The sequence below is a fragment of the Ochotona curzoniae genome, unplaced genomic scaffold, assembly GCF_017591425.1.
Source record: "Ochotona curzoniae isolate NIBS_2020 unplaced genomic scaffold, NIBS_Ocur_1.0 scaffold_3890, whole genome shotgun sequence".
NCBI classification, from domain to species: domain Eukaryota; kingdom Metazoa; phylum Chordata; class Mammalia; order Lagomorpha; family Ochotonidae; genus Ochotona; species Ochotona curzoniae.
Genome location: NW_024467115.1, coordinates 17,900,594 through 17,914,203, shown reverse-complemented (window position 1 = coordinate 17,914,203; position 13,610 = coordinate 17,900,594).

The following is a 13,610-nucleotide window of genomic DNA, read 5'->3' as shown; positions in this document are numbered from 1 at the left end:
TCTTCAGAAGTCCATTTAAGGCTTTCATACATGGGAAATACTAGAACAAAAATCTTTAAGATGATGGAATAGAAATATAACTTCAAAGAGCGCAAAGAAAAGGGATGAAACAGAGCTGTCTTGCGTATGCCCACTTCTTTCTCACCAAGGGCTATTTAGGCTCCACGGAATACATTAAAAATAAAATCAAGTTTATTTTCCATAAATCCAAGTGAAAGTCACATCCCTTGTGATTGTGTCCATTCAACTTGATCGTTTTTTTATATGTCAACTTCAGAGCGTGCAAAGAATACGCGGCTAGTGAAAAATTTCTTGGACATAACACAAGCAATGAAAAACCTGCCCCCGTTTTTTCTGGTTCTAATCCACAAGGTTCCCTGCCAGCCTCGGGTTTAGTAATATTCAGCTTCTGTTACTGCGCGGCGGTCAGGAGGCCCCACACGCCGGGACAGGAACCAGCGCGAGCCAGCACAAAACTCGCATGGCTCATCGCAGCGTCACGTCTGCGTCCTCCGGTTCTTGCACACGCGTGGGTTCCCCCTCAGCTGTTCTGCTGCTTCCTGCGCGAGCTCAGTGGTTTCTTTAGCCTTAGGGTTTCCATTCTATCCCTTTACATAGAGGGAGGTTTGAGGCAGAGCAGGCAGACCCTGCTCACCAGCACTGAAATGGTGGCTGCTTCACTCTAACAATGGGGTGAGCATCTGATAAACCAGCCAATTATGAGTTAATGATCAACAGATGGCTTGACGGATCACCAAGCCCAGAGCGCTTGCTTTTAGGAGGACTTTCTGTTTCAATCTTTCTCATGGCACACAGAGAGACCAGGAGGTGACTGACACTTCTGCCATAACAACAGGTTAGTAAGAAGAGAAAAGCATTGCAGAGTTTTCTGCAACACAGGAAACTTCAGAAAGGAAGCCTCCAAGAGACCCAGGAAATTCTGTAATTTGATGCTTATGTTCTTTGAAGCAGGTGAGGAGGGGAACCTGGGGACCTGTGATTGGACAATAAGAGGGTGTGTGCACAGGTTCTCGTGGAAGACAGGGCTGGAAACAGAACTGACCCAGCAATTACTACAACCAGCATATGCATAATCTGATTGGGGTGACGGACTCTGCCGGACCCTGTACTGGCAAACACACACAAGAGTCAGGTTTGGGATCACCCCAGACAAAGTTTCTTTGGAGATCTTTGCAACTGAACTGCTGATCTCAGAACCCCAACCATGCAGGGATTATGTCAGCCAGTAGATTCTGAATAGATTTCATAGCGATTGGAATGATGAGATTGGCACCAATTCAGACCTGCTGAGCTACCAAACTGCTTGAGCAGGACCCTCGGAGCGTGCCTCACATTGGGCAGTTGGGTGGGGCTTTTCCCTTTATTTCTCCCCTGACCCAAAATACAGGGGGAAAAAAAATGAATGATGATATTAGTGTGAAAACAATGGAATTACCCACTTTCCTGTAGCCCTTGACCCTTTGTGCCCTAAGTAACTAAGATTATTAAAAAAAATGAAAAAATAAAATAAATATATATTTTTCAAAAAGGGGGTGTGGCCTCATAATAAACTGAGAGGATGGGGAGGGTGGGGAGGGCAGGGACTGAGCAAGACTTTTTTCTGCAGATTCTTTCCAACCTCTGGTTGGAAGCTGGACCCCAGGATAAGGGTCCTCCATCGCGAGTCAGAAGCGAGAATCCCTTTAGGGCCTGCTCACTCCCTCAGAGTGACTCTAAGGGATGTAGGACAGCCCGTCCTGAGCCATAGCCAGGCTTTACCGCCTGTCTGTCTCTGGCTGTCTTCTCTCTTCTGCTGTACTGTCTTCAGGAATGCCCTCTCTTTAAAAGGGCAGGGGACTTGCTGTTCCTTCCCACTGAGGGGAAGGCTTGATTCATTCACTCAGTATTTCAAGTGCATCACTGTATACCCTAGCAGCAAACTCTGTCGGAAGGGCGTTACTAGTGGAGACGCTAACATGTGCTGCAAAGCTTAGCTGCTACGGGGTGCAGCACCTGATGCCTTCAGAGAAGCCCAATGGAGGTTGAATCATCTGCCCGCAGGATCTAAGTCCTCCCTCCAGCTCACAGTTCTCACGTTCCAAGTGTGGGTCCAGAAGAGCAACCTTGCTCCAGCAGCGCAACCGACTACAGAGAATGAAACCCCGAGGCTCATCTGCAGTGGCCTTGGCATTGAGAAACCGAACTCATGTCTTCTCTTGGCTGCTTGTTTTCTTCTGACTTCACCACATTCAAACTGGTGTTTTCATTTGTTGATTGTTTCCTGTCATGGACCTATTCAACGTTTATAACAATCCTCCTGTGTAAGAGAATGTCATTCATGTAGCCAGCTCCATGGCTCAACCACCTAATCCTCAACCTGCAGTCCTCCAATTTTTGTTCTTTTTAAATGTTGAGATAGCAATCCTGGATGATTTCCCTTCCTATATAAATGTTTCAAGAGTTGGATTTTTCACCTTCCTAATTTTTGTACAAACGTGGTCTCCTAGAAAATAATAATTAAAAAAATCCAAGGATATCAGCCTACTAGTGCACAATAATTTAAGAAAAACGAGAAAAACTCCATCGGTATCTAAAGAGAGCAAAAGAGATCAGCGAGGCAGAGAGAGCCTCTTTGAAGGTGTAGAAGTTGAACAAACTTGGGATTGGAATAGACACGTGAAATTTGTATCAGTAAGATATAACTTGTTCCCTCACAATTCTGCCCTCTTCCTTATTTTCTCCTTTTAAATTTTCTCAGCTGAGTGGCAAGAGCAGTTATGGTGGGGTCTGGTTATAGCAGCTAAGATCTTAACACCTGTATTTACTGAAAACAAACCAAAAAGGTCAGGGACATCAAGAGATCCTATTTCTATAGAGAAAGCTGGGCCTTTAGTGATCAACAGTGAGGTAGAATTTGTTCAAATAACCACCCCATCATTTCTGTTTTATTAGTGAAACACTAAGGGCCCGGGCCTAATGACTCAAGTACTCACATTGCACGCACTGGGATCCCATATGGGTTCATATCCCAGCTATTCTGCTTCCCATCCAGCTCCCTGCTTGTGCCCTGGGGAAACAGTTGAGGACGGCCCAAAGCCTTAGGACCCTGCACTCACATGGGAGACCCTGAGAGGGCTCCTGGCTCTTGGTTCCTGGTTCCTGGCTTCAGATCAGCTCAGCTCCAGTTCTTGCGGACAATTTGGGTAGTGAACCAGCAGACAGAAGATATTTCTTTCTCTTTCTGTCTCTCCTTCTATATATAAATCTGCCTTTTCAATAAAAATAAATAAAATTAATAAAAAGAAAAAAACAACTAAAAGTGGAAGATGCCTGTGACTAAATGGTAACTAGGAGCTTTCTCTCCTCCAGGCAAAGCGATTTTATCGTTGTAAGTTGGCTGCTTACTGAGACTCAATTTCGACTCCCTCCACCCCATTCCATTTTTAACTCAACGATTTTCTTTCATCACAGTCATGGAATGAAAGTGCTTTTCCTTATAAATTAAGTGGCTCTCAACTTTGATGTAAAATAACAATGAAGAGATTTATTAATAAAGATGAGATTAAGCTTAATCATTTGCCTTTGGATTTTTATCTTCTAGTCTATATTCATATTTCTAAGAGAAAACAAATGAGGCCAAAACCCTCATGTGGAGCAAGTGTTTACTTCAAAGGCAGAACGGTCTTTGTTTCTGCTGGATTGCCTGGATCCTATTTCTCATCAATTTCTTTCTCTGCTTCAAAATTTGTGTTTGAATTCTAGTAGTCCATTTTGCAGCATTTCTAGAGGAAGACACAAATTGTCTATTTTTTCTTTAGATGATAATGTTCAAATTCCATTCTGTGCCTCTCCTCTAGATATCATAATAAAATTGCTTTTAAAACAAAAGGGGAGGGGGACTTCCTAACTTGGCACAATGGCTCAGTTGGCTAATCCTCCCCCTGCAAGCACCCAGATCACATACCTGTTCCAGTTTATGTTCCAGCTGCTCCACTTCCCATCCAGCTCCTGCTTGTAGCCTGGAAAAACAGTAGTGGATGCCCCAAAGTCTTGGAACCCTGGACCCATATGGGAGACCCAGAAGAAGCTCCTAGTTCCTGGCCTCAGATTGGCTCAGCTCCAGCCATTATAGCCATTTGGAGAATGAAACAGCAGATGGAAATCTTGTTTTCTTTTAATCCCTCTCTGTGTAAATCTGACTTTCCAATAAAAATGAATAAATCTTTATTAATTGCTTTTTTAAAAGGTGTCAACTTGGTTCTATATATGAAAGTTTACTGGGGATGGGGAGGTTGGAAGAAGGATAGTTGGAAGTGGATGTTTTCACAAGAGGTGAGTTGTTCCAGGAGAAGAAAGCTCCAGGGAATACCTGACACCCTCCCAAAAGATGCAGGAGGGAAAGCAGAGGTGGGGCAGAGCCTAATCCTGTGGGTGGCAGACTCCCTCCCCGGAGATGCCACTCACACCTGACACGTTGCAGCACTTTTGACACAGCCATGCCAGCAACAGAAAGTTATATGGCTTTTAGTCTTCCACAAAGCTGCAAAACGAGAACGTGGGAGGATTAAGCAAAAATATCAAACTTGTCCTCATTTTTCATTTCAATTACCTTTGAGCTAGTTCTAGACTGTGGAGGAGTTGATATGCCACCCAGTTCATACACACTCGCCTCTCCAGTTTCTTCCTCAGCCACATAGAAGTTCTCCACTGGCTTGCTACAGCCAAGTAAGCGCTCAAACTGCATGCACGGGGAAACAGGGATAGGAGGAAATTGTGTTTATGCCCTCGGAAACCTAACGGAAGAACACATTTTCTAGTCAAGAAGACGCAAAGGGATACACAGAACACAAGTTAGTGGACAGGAACTGTAGGACAAACAACTGGCCCAGTGGGGGATGGGTATGTGGAGGGAAAAGGAAGCCAACACTGAGCAGGTGACAGGTGGTGGGCAGGAGTTGTTCAGGGAAGCAAAGGAATTTATAACAACCCAAGTTTCATAGTTCCCAGTTGTAAGACATGGCACGGAGGAGGTTGGAATACAAAGTAGGGCTGGTCACCAAGGGTCTTGGAAGTTGTACTACAACTTTGGATTTCATTTTGAAGTAGAAGGGAAATGATTACTAGAATTTGAAAAGGGAGTCATTGATGCATTAATAACTTCAGTGTCACTTCCTTCCCCAGATGATTTGGTATTCAGGAGTCAGGGCTGCTAACAAGAGGGCAAAAGGCAGGGCTGGATCAGTAAGTGTGAGGACAAAGAAGCATTAAGTACTGCAGAGGTACTCGTGGGGGAGAGACAGGCCAAGAGTGCTGCCAGACTGCATGTGAATGGTGAGAGCTGCAATGGAATAGATGGTGGTCCGAGGTGGGGCTCAGGGATAGGGGTTCTCACGCAAAGCAGGGCATGCGATGAAGAGCCATGGTGCAGAGAAGATAAGTTTCATCCAAACAAATAGCTCATAGGTTGCTGGATATAGAAATCAGGAACTCAGGGCACAAGGCAGCATAGAAGGATCTATTTGGGTGCCATTCAGGGACATGGAAGTCACAGACAAGGAGCTGATGAGAAAGAGAAAACCCACCAGCATTAAACAGGTCCCAAGAAAGGAGACAGATGGGAGTGGACAGATGGGCAGAAGGAAAAGCATGACAGCCATGTAACATCCAAGGAGAGAAAGGTGTTTCAGCAGTGGAGTGGTTAGCAGGAGTAAATTCCACAGGAAAAATCCCAAGGGCAAGCTCAGAAAGAGGACTGCCTGTACAGGCATCACAGCCTGGCAGAGCAGACTCTGTCGAATGGTCCAGATAAAACCCAACTCTCAGGCTGAAAATCACTGGAGACAGGGAGCAGAAAGCAGTGCAGACTGGCATCTTAAGGCAAGAAAGAAGGGACAGAAAACAAATCCAGATTAAGGAAGGAGAGAGGAATAACTGGAGCTTTCCCTGAAAAACATAGGAGCCCAGTTCTCAGGCAAAGTGAAAAAAAAAAAAGGTGGATGATGCAGTTCAGGAATCAATATCAATGGAATGCTTATTGCATAACCAAAGCTCAGCTCATTGCATGTTTTTCTGTTTTTCCTTTTGTCATCTCTATAGTTCTACAAAATGGCATTTTGGGTTGTCTCCTTTGAAGAGCTAGGTATTCTGAGTCAAAAAGGCTTCCTGGTTTTCCTAATGCCACTGTAGGGCTGGAATTTTGTTCCAAGTCTAAATGACTCCATTGTACCTACTTCCTGTGAGTGAGCGAGCTGGTCACTCTCTAGTAACTTTATTTTAAGGGACCTGTTTACTTTTCTGTGAAATGAAAATCTTGAGCAAGTAGATCCTGGCTATGGTCTTACCCTCTTTGTACACTGAGCAGTGAAGATGCAACTCATTCATTGAAGAGGCAAAACATTTGATAAACACATCATGTAGAAATAAAACCTACCTACTTATCACTTTGCCATTCAAACTCCCATCTGCATACCTGAGCACACAATTCTATTATTTCCCAGCTCTAATTAAAGTTTGGGAGGAAATGAGCTAGTTTTGGCACTGCAATTGGCTAGCTTTCCATTTTGAAAGCCCAGTACATGAGAGATCAACATCTTTCTTTGCTACGCAGTTTCAGAAGACTCATAAAGAGATCTTTTACATTTTGTCTTTATATCTGTTTTCAATATATTTATTTAAACTCTCATTAAACTTAATTTCTCCTTCATTCACTACAGGGAAAAATCCTAGGTATTTAGCTTCGCAAATTTTCACAAGATGAGTGCAACATTGCAACCAGCACCCAAATGGTTGACTCTTCTTAAAAATTATTTGTTCTTTGTTCAACATTTATAAAGCTTACTTGGTAATTCCACTCTCTACCTCACAGTGAATTTAGAAGGGCTAGCTAATTATAGCTTTAAAAGTAAAACACTTTGACAAACTTGAAGTAGGTAGAGAGCTGCTTAAATTGATTATAATGTCACATGGTTTATGCTTAAATGGTTTCACCTGGGAGAATGTCAAACTGTCCTCATTAACAGATCAGAAAGAAATGTGTTTGAAAGTCAATTTAATGGAGACTTGCGAATTTTAAAAACTAGTGGTGGCTTGTTGCCTGAAATGTGCCTATTTCAGTTCTCTGAGTCAGCCTACTTCCCTTCGCATAGCTTTCTCTGCATTCCTCTTTCAAACACTGTGTGTTTCAAAGTCATCGCAGGCCTCCAAACCTCTGTATGTTATGAGCTGGTCATGTGGTAGGCTACTACCAGTCGCCAGCCTCAATTCTGGGTTTTCGGTATTGATAACAAAGTTTCACACAGAGCGCATTCTAACCTGCTCTAGGCATGGAAACTTCTCAGAATATGGGTTTGTTCTATGTCATTTCCAGCCCAGAAGTGAATCCACTGATGTGTAGGATGAGTGGGGAAGACAGCAACTGGCCTCTTAAGTATACAAGGCTCCCGCTCCACCAGAAAAGTGGCACGAAGAAAGAATTATTTCTAAAAAAAAATCCAGATGGTGAAATCTAGAGAGTTCCAGAGTACACAGCAGAAAAAAAGGCTCATTAAACTACAAGATTTTCACCCACAAAAATGAAGTGCACATCAGCCACTGTGGGATAAAGGAAGTTTCTCCAAGCACACCACAAGTGATCTCCTTAATGTTATTTAAGTTGCATTTTTTTTTCTTGCAGAACTGAAAGTTGCTGGAATGATCATCATCCTTTCTGATAGATTTGGTAAGTCTTGTCTATTTGCATAGCCTGGGAAATTTGTTCTTCCTCTTGCCACCGATCTGAAAGGTCTAACTCACTCTCATTTTCTATTCACCACTAACAGATGGTCCTCACTTCAAATTAAGTGCCTCCAATTTTGCAAGTCTAGTGATTTGCCAAGAAAACAGTCCCACCTTGCTAGTTACCAACTTTACTCTCTCTATCTCGCAGTACCCATCTATAGTTTGCAAATTAGAGTCTCTTGCCACTCTTAATTTATTTTGCTTCTGTACTGGCTTAGGCACTGTTTTGGATTTTTAGGACACTTACCTACACACAAAGTTTGTGGAAAATTGTGATGAAAAGATACATATTTACAAGGCGAATTTATTTTTGGTGCAAAGATCTTTTGGAATTTGTGCAAAGCTTTTTAATGATACACTTTTTGTTAGTTCTACCACGCAATTGAGTTCTTACACACAGCTGATTCCTGCAGCCAAATTCTTTTACCAGGACAAGTTGCCGCCATTATAGCCAAAATACCAGATGCAATGAGGTGCCTAGGAGGTCCTTTATTCCAGCAGGGTGAAGATGGGAGCAGAGGGAGGGAGAAGAGAGAGAGAAGGGAAACATCTCCTGCCATGGTGGCAGAAGGAGGTTGTGAGAGAAAAGAGGAAGGGGACAAGATGAAGCAAGATCCGGAAAGGCTGAGCCGAAAAGCCACAGCATGAGCAGGGGGAGAGAGGAGGAAGTGAGGTAGGAAGAGCCAGTGGACAAGCAGACGGAAGGGCAGCCGTGAGGGATAGATGGATGAGATTGTCGGAGCACAGGGGATTAGCAGGTGGGTGGGCTTCAGGGGGAGGGGCCGCGAGGGATTGGTGGAGAGGGCTGTCAAGATATGGCACCATGAGAGTGCAGTGGATTTGGTAGGAGGTGAGAGGTGAGCTTACAAGGTTACAGTAGCCTGGCGGACAACAAAATTAGAACCTGAAGGTGGACGAATCTTAAGAAAACTAACCTAGGGGAGGCAGATATTTAAAATAGCCCCAAGTGGGCCCGGCGTGGTGGCGCAAGTGGTTAAAGGTCCTCCCTCGCCTTGCACGCCCCGGATCCCATATGGGCGCCGGTTCTAATCCCGGCAGCCCTGCTTCCCTTCCAGCTCCCTGCCTGTGGCCTGGGAAAGCAGTCGAGGACAGCCCAAAGCTTTGGGAACCTGCACCCATGTGGGAGACCCGGAAGAGGCTCCTGGCTTCGGATTGGCATAGTATCGGCCCGTTGCGCTCACTTGGGGAGTGAATCATCGGACGGAAGATCTTCCTCTCTGTCTCTCCTCTCTGTATATCCGCCTTTCCAATAAATATAATAAAAATAAATCTTTAAAAAAAAATAGCCCCAAGTACAAAATGTTGAGGGCCTTCAGGGCTGATGTTCCAGTCACTCCTCACACATTTTATGTGAAATTTTTGAAGATCTTGTATATACATAGACTTTGATTTTGTGCAATAAATAAATAAATAAATAAACGTACTATTTCCACAAACTTTTGAAATGTTTCTTTGTATGCCTATAGTGCCTTACACAACAGAGTACTCATCGAGATTTGTTAACTGGATGACGGGTCAAGGAAAAGGAAACCTGAGAGTCCATGCTAATACGGTTTCTGTTGAATAAGGATATTCTGCCTCATTTTTGAGCCATCACAGGAGCAGCATGAACTCAAGTGAACATTTACGAAAAAGAAAACATTCTTGCAGACATTAAACAAATCAGTCATCTGCTAAGATGGTGTAGAGGAGCGTATCTCCTTTCGTGACTCTAATGAAATCCTCCTTCCCCGAGAGGATGAGGACAGCCAAGGGCAGACTGTCATTCAAAATCATCATAAACAAGCTAACTGCTTTCTTACATATATTTTTGATTCTACTCCTGCTCTCAACCTTAGCAGTTTGTACAGTCTCAGGGAAACATTGTTCATGAAAATTATTGTCCCAGTGAAGTGTAATACCTCTCTTCAGCAATCCATGTGGATATAACTGGAAGGAAATCAGAGAAGTCCTTTAGAGTGCACATAAGTTTACAACTTAGGGACGTCATTGACCATAGAGGAAATAACCATTTTCATTCCTGAATGGTGGTACTATTTTGAATGCAAAATGTGGGTATATGTTTTGCTCTTTAAGATGCCTGTTCAGCCAAGGCTGCAGAAGCTCATTTAAATAATTATCTAATGAAGGGTATTGCTTTTCTAGCTTGTATATTAAGGGTGCTCAATCAGGAGAAACTCTAATTAAAAGATGTAGAAATTTAAATGGAGAATCTCCAGCTTTGGGAGTGTCCGCCAGTAAAGTTAATAAAAATTACAGCTCCTGTCGTTCATCCAGAACCAACAGCATGCTCCGCATGCCTTGGAATGCATCCATGGCCTCACCAGTCACTATGGTGAGCAGGCCACCTTAAGGATGGCACATTGCTTTCCATCCACAGCCAGGCACTTCCTGCTGGCCCGGCTGTGCTGGCATCCCCAAGGATTTTTATCCTTTATTACATCTGAAAACAAAACAAAGACTTTTGTCCCTAACTATCCAGCAATGGACCAGGACAACCTAATTTGCCAACAAGAGATTAGTAGCCAACCTTAGAAGATGAGAAGAAGCTAGAGGCTTCGGTACAATTTGGTTTTAATATTTTGGCATTCAACAGCAGGAATTTCAGGAAGAGTTTTCCATGAGTAGTTATTCCATGGAGTAGCCCCTTCCAGATTGCCTGGGATAATCTGGAGAGGCTCTTGAGACACGATGTGAGTCCTCACTTGTAAACTGGTGCCGTGGCATGTCAGGCCAATCCTCTGCCTGCTAGTGCTAGCATCCCACATGCACACCAGTTCATGTCCTATCTGCTCTACTTCTGATACAGATCTCTGCTCATGGCCTGGCAAGGCATTGGAGGATGGCTGAAGTCCTTGGGACTCTGCACCATTATGGGAGAGCCAGAGGAAGCTCCTGGCTTCAGATTAGTTCAGCTATGGTGGTTGAGGCCACCTAGGGAGTAAACCAGTGAGTAGAAGATCCATGTGTGTGTGTGTGTGTGTGTGTGTGTGTGTGTAAAATCTGCCTTTCCAATAAAAATAAATGCATCTTTTAAAACAAATTTTAAAAAGAAAAAGAAATTTGATTGCAAATGCTTCCTTAAAGCAAGTCATTTCTCACATAGGGAGTCTTAAGAAAAAAAAAAAAAAAAGGAAAAGAAAACCCTGAGAAGGGGCATCTTTTCAAGGCTCTTTGACCATGCGAATTTTCAAATAGGAAGATTCAGGACACTCAAGGTAATAACAGGAGCCGGCTGCTTCCCCAAGTCTTCATGCAGGCCCACTGGGAAAAATCTGGTCCTTTGTAGATCTGCTCTCTATATCAGCAGCCCATCAGCTGCCAATGAAAGCAGAGAGTCCCTTCACTTTTCATCTAGAACCAGCCAACTTAAGGATTCCCTCTCAGCCCAGAACTTCTATTGGATTCTCAAATGATTAACTCCAGCCACACATACCTTTTGCCTTGGTGTTTGAGTCAGTGACTGCAATGTTTGCTTAAATCACTGGGTTTTAATCAGAGGTCCTGCCAACTATGACATGGATCGTGTTGGTGCTGGCATACACCATAGCACTGGTGCTGCAAACTCATCAGGGTCCCTGGCTCACTCCCAACACCACTTCAAAGGACACCTTTGGTTTTTCCTACTTCACCTTCTTCTGCAGCATCTCCTTCATTTTGTTCCTTTGTTTACTATCTCATTTTGCTTGTTTTTCTCCTTAGACATTGCCTAACTCTGCTAGAATCGTTTAACACTCACTTAGTGTCTACTTGCTGCTTGGAGAGGATCCATATTGCTGCAAACATGGATGTGACTGGGCACTGTCCCAGGATGCCTGCCCTTGCAGGACCCCATCAGGGCATCGGTTGGCCTCCAGTGAGCTCAGTCTAGTTGTTTCTTACTTATTAGTTGTATCGATCACCCCTCTCAGAGGAATGACAGAAATCCTGGTGCAGATATTAACTCCAAAATACAGAGCAAATTTCAGCTGCCAAGAGCTATTTCAAATACTGTTCAAAAGATTAAAGAAAGGCCAGACAACTTCACCCTTCCTTCTTTTTTTTTTTTTTTTTTTTTTGGTCTGACCTATTTCTACTTTCCCTGTCTGAATTGTTAACAATGTTCTATATTATTTTTCAAGCATCCTGGTCAAAAAAATTTTTTAAAGTTTCTTTATGAACATTTTTATTGGATTGAGCCAAGGCAGATCTCCTATAACTTGACTGCAGCAAGCCTTGGGGTGCCAGGAGGCTGGGCAAGAACATTTCCTGTGGCTGAGTAGAGAGTATAACACCTTGCACCAAGCCCGCTCTGCTCCCCTGCCTTTCATGCAGCAGCTACACAACCTATTCCCCAGCCAGCAGGTTCAATTTATAGCATTCGATTTCCCAAGAATGGCACTATACGCAAAGCGAGCTCATCTAGCAGGGCAATTTAAATCCACAATAATTTCCAATTGGATGAAAAAGCAAAAATCATGTTTTGATTTCATGACTTTGCTTTCTCTTGTCTAGTGATGGACCAGTAGTAAATGAGTGCAAGACCAAGTTCCCAGCACAGTGTTGGGTAGAAGCAAGGATGAGAGCTGATAAGAAGGCTGGAATGCTGGCTGTTGTGAGGTGTACTGTCTGGCCTCTAGCTCCTTCCCTACAATCATCTCTCCAAATGGTTATGAAATTAAAGAGGATGATATTTGCTCATAAAGTCATTCATCACATAAAAAAAGGTGATGCCATGCTATGATTACAGCGGTGCTCTGGAAAGCTCGGGTAATATTAAGCAAAGTGAATTTCCTTTTAGACCATGGCAATGACAGTAAGTGCCTACAGAGATGGCCAGTGACCAAGTCAGTAATAATGTTTATAAAATATATTGCAGATGTTGGAGGACAGCCACTAGGTGAATTGAAAATGTAAAATCTTCCCCCGCCCATTTGCCTATCCGATTCAACTGAAGCTTGAACATTACTCATTAAGAAAAACCAGGAACTAGTAATCTGAACTGGGTTGCTCCTCGGGACTACTTTCAGGTAGCGGGGCACAGCAATTATCAATCAGAAAGAAGAGTTGCCCTCCAGTGATTTGAACAATCAGTGTGAAAGCACTCCATATGTGGCTAGGACCATTACAGCACAGTCGTGTCCTACATTAAGTCTCACTAATCCAAGGCATGGGTGCTACATGGCGACAATTTACAGCTACCGTGTTATATTAAATCACACAATAAATTAGCACTCTAGTCATGCCATCATTACATGAAAAGCCAGTCCCAAGGTCCATAGTACCTTTAATTCACTCAGAGATCTTTAATACAAGAACACGCAGAGCCTGCATAAAGCCGAGTAGGCACACAAAAATAACACATTTGGTTCCCTGTCCAGAGATCCCTAATTTATACAATTATACACTCTGTGATAAATCCCCCCAGAAAACAAGAAGAATGGATTATTACCTTTTTTTTTTCAGTTAAATCTCCTGGCATCAACTGAGTAAAAGCAAACACTGTCTCTTCCATCATGCCAGGACTGTGTCCCCAGCCTGGAGTGGCTCAGATGCACTGGGGATGCTCTTAGCTGGTAACTAACTGTTCTTTCCATGGCATCTAGTTTAATTTATGAGATATTTTTAGAACATATCACAGAGATTAGTGTTGCACCAACTTGCAACCTTTGACAATCTACTAAATTAATTTATAATGAGGGAAGGATTTGAGAAAAATCATGGTCCTTTTACCTTCATGTTATAAAATCTTTCAGTGGTGACATGAAAGAAATAAATGGCAGATATGACTAAGATGACTTTTAAAAAAATGCGTCTATTAGTTTAATTTACTC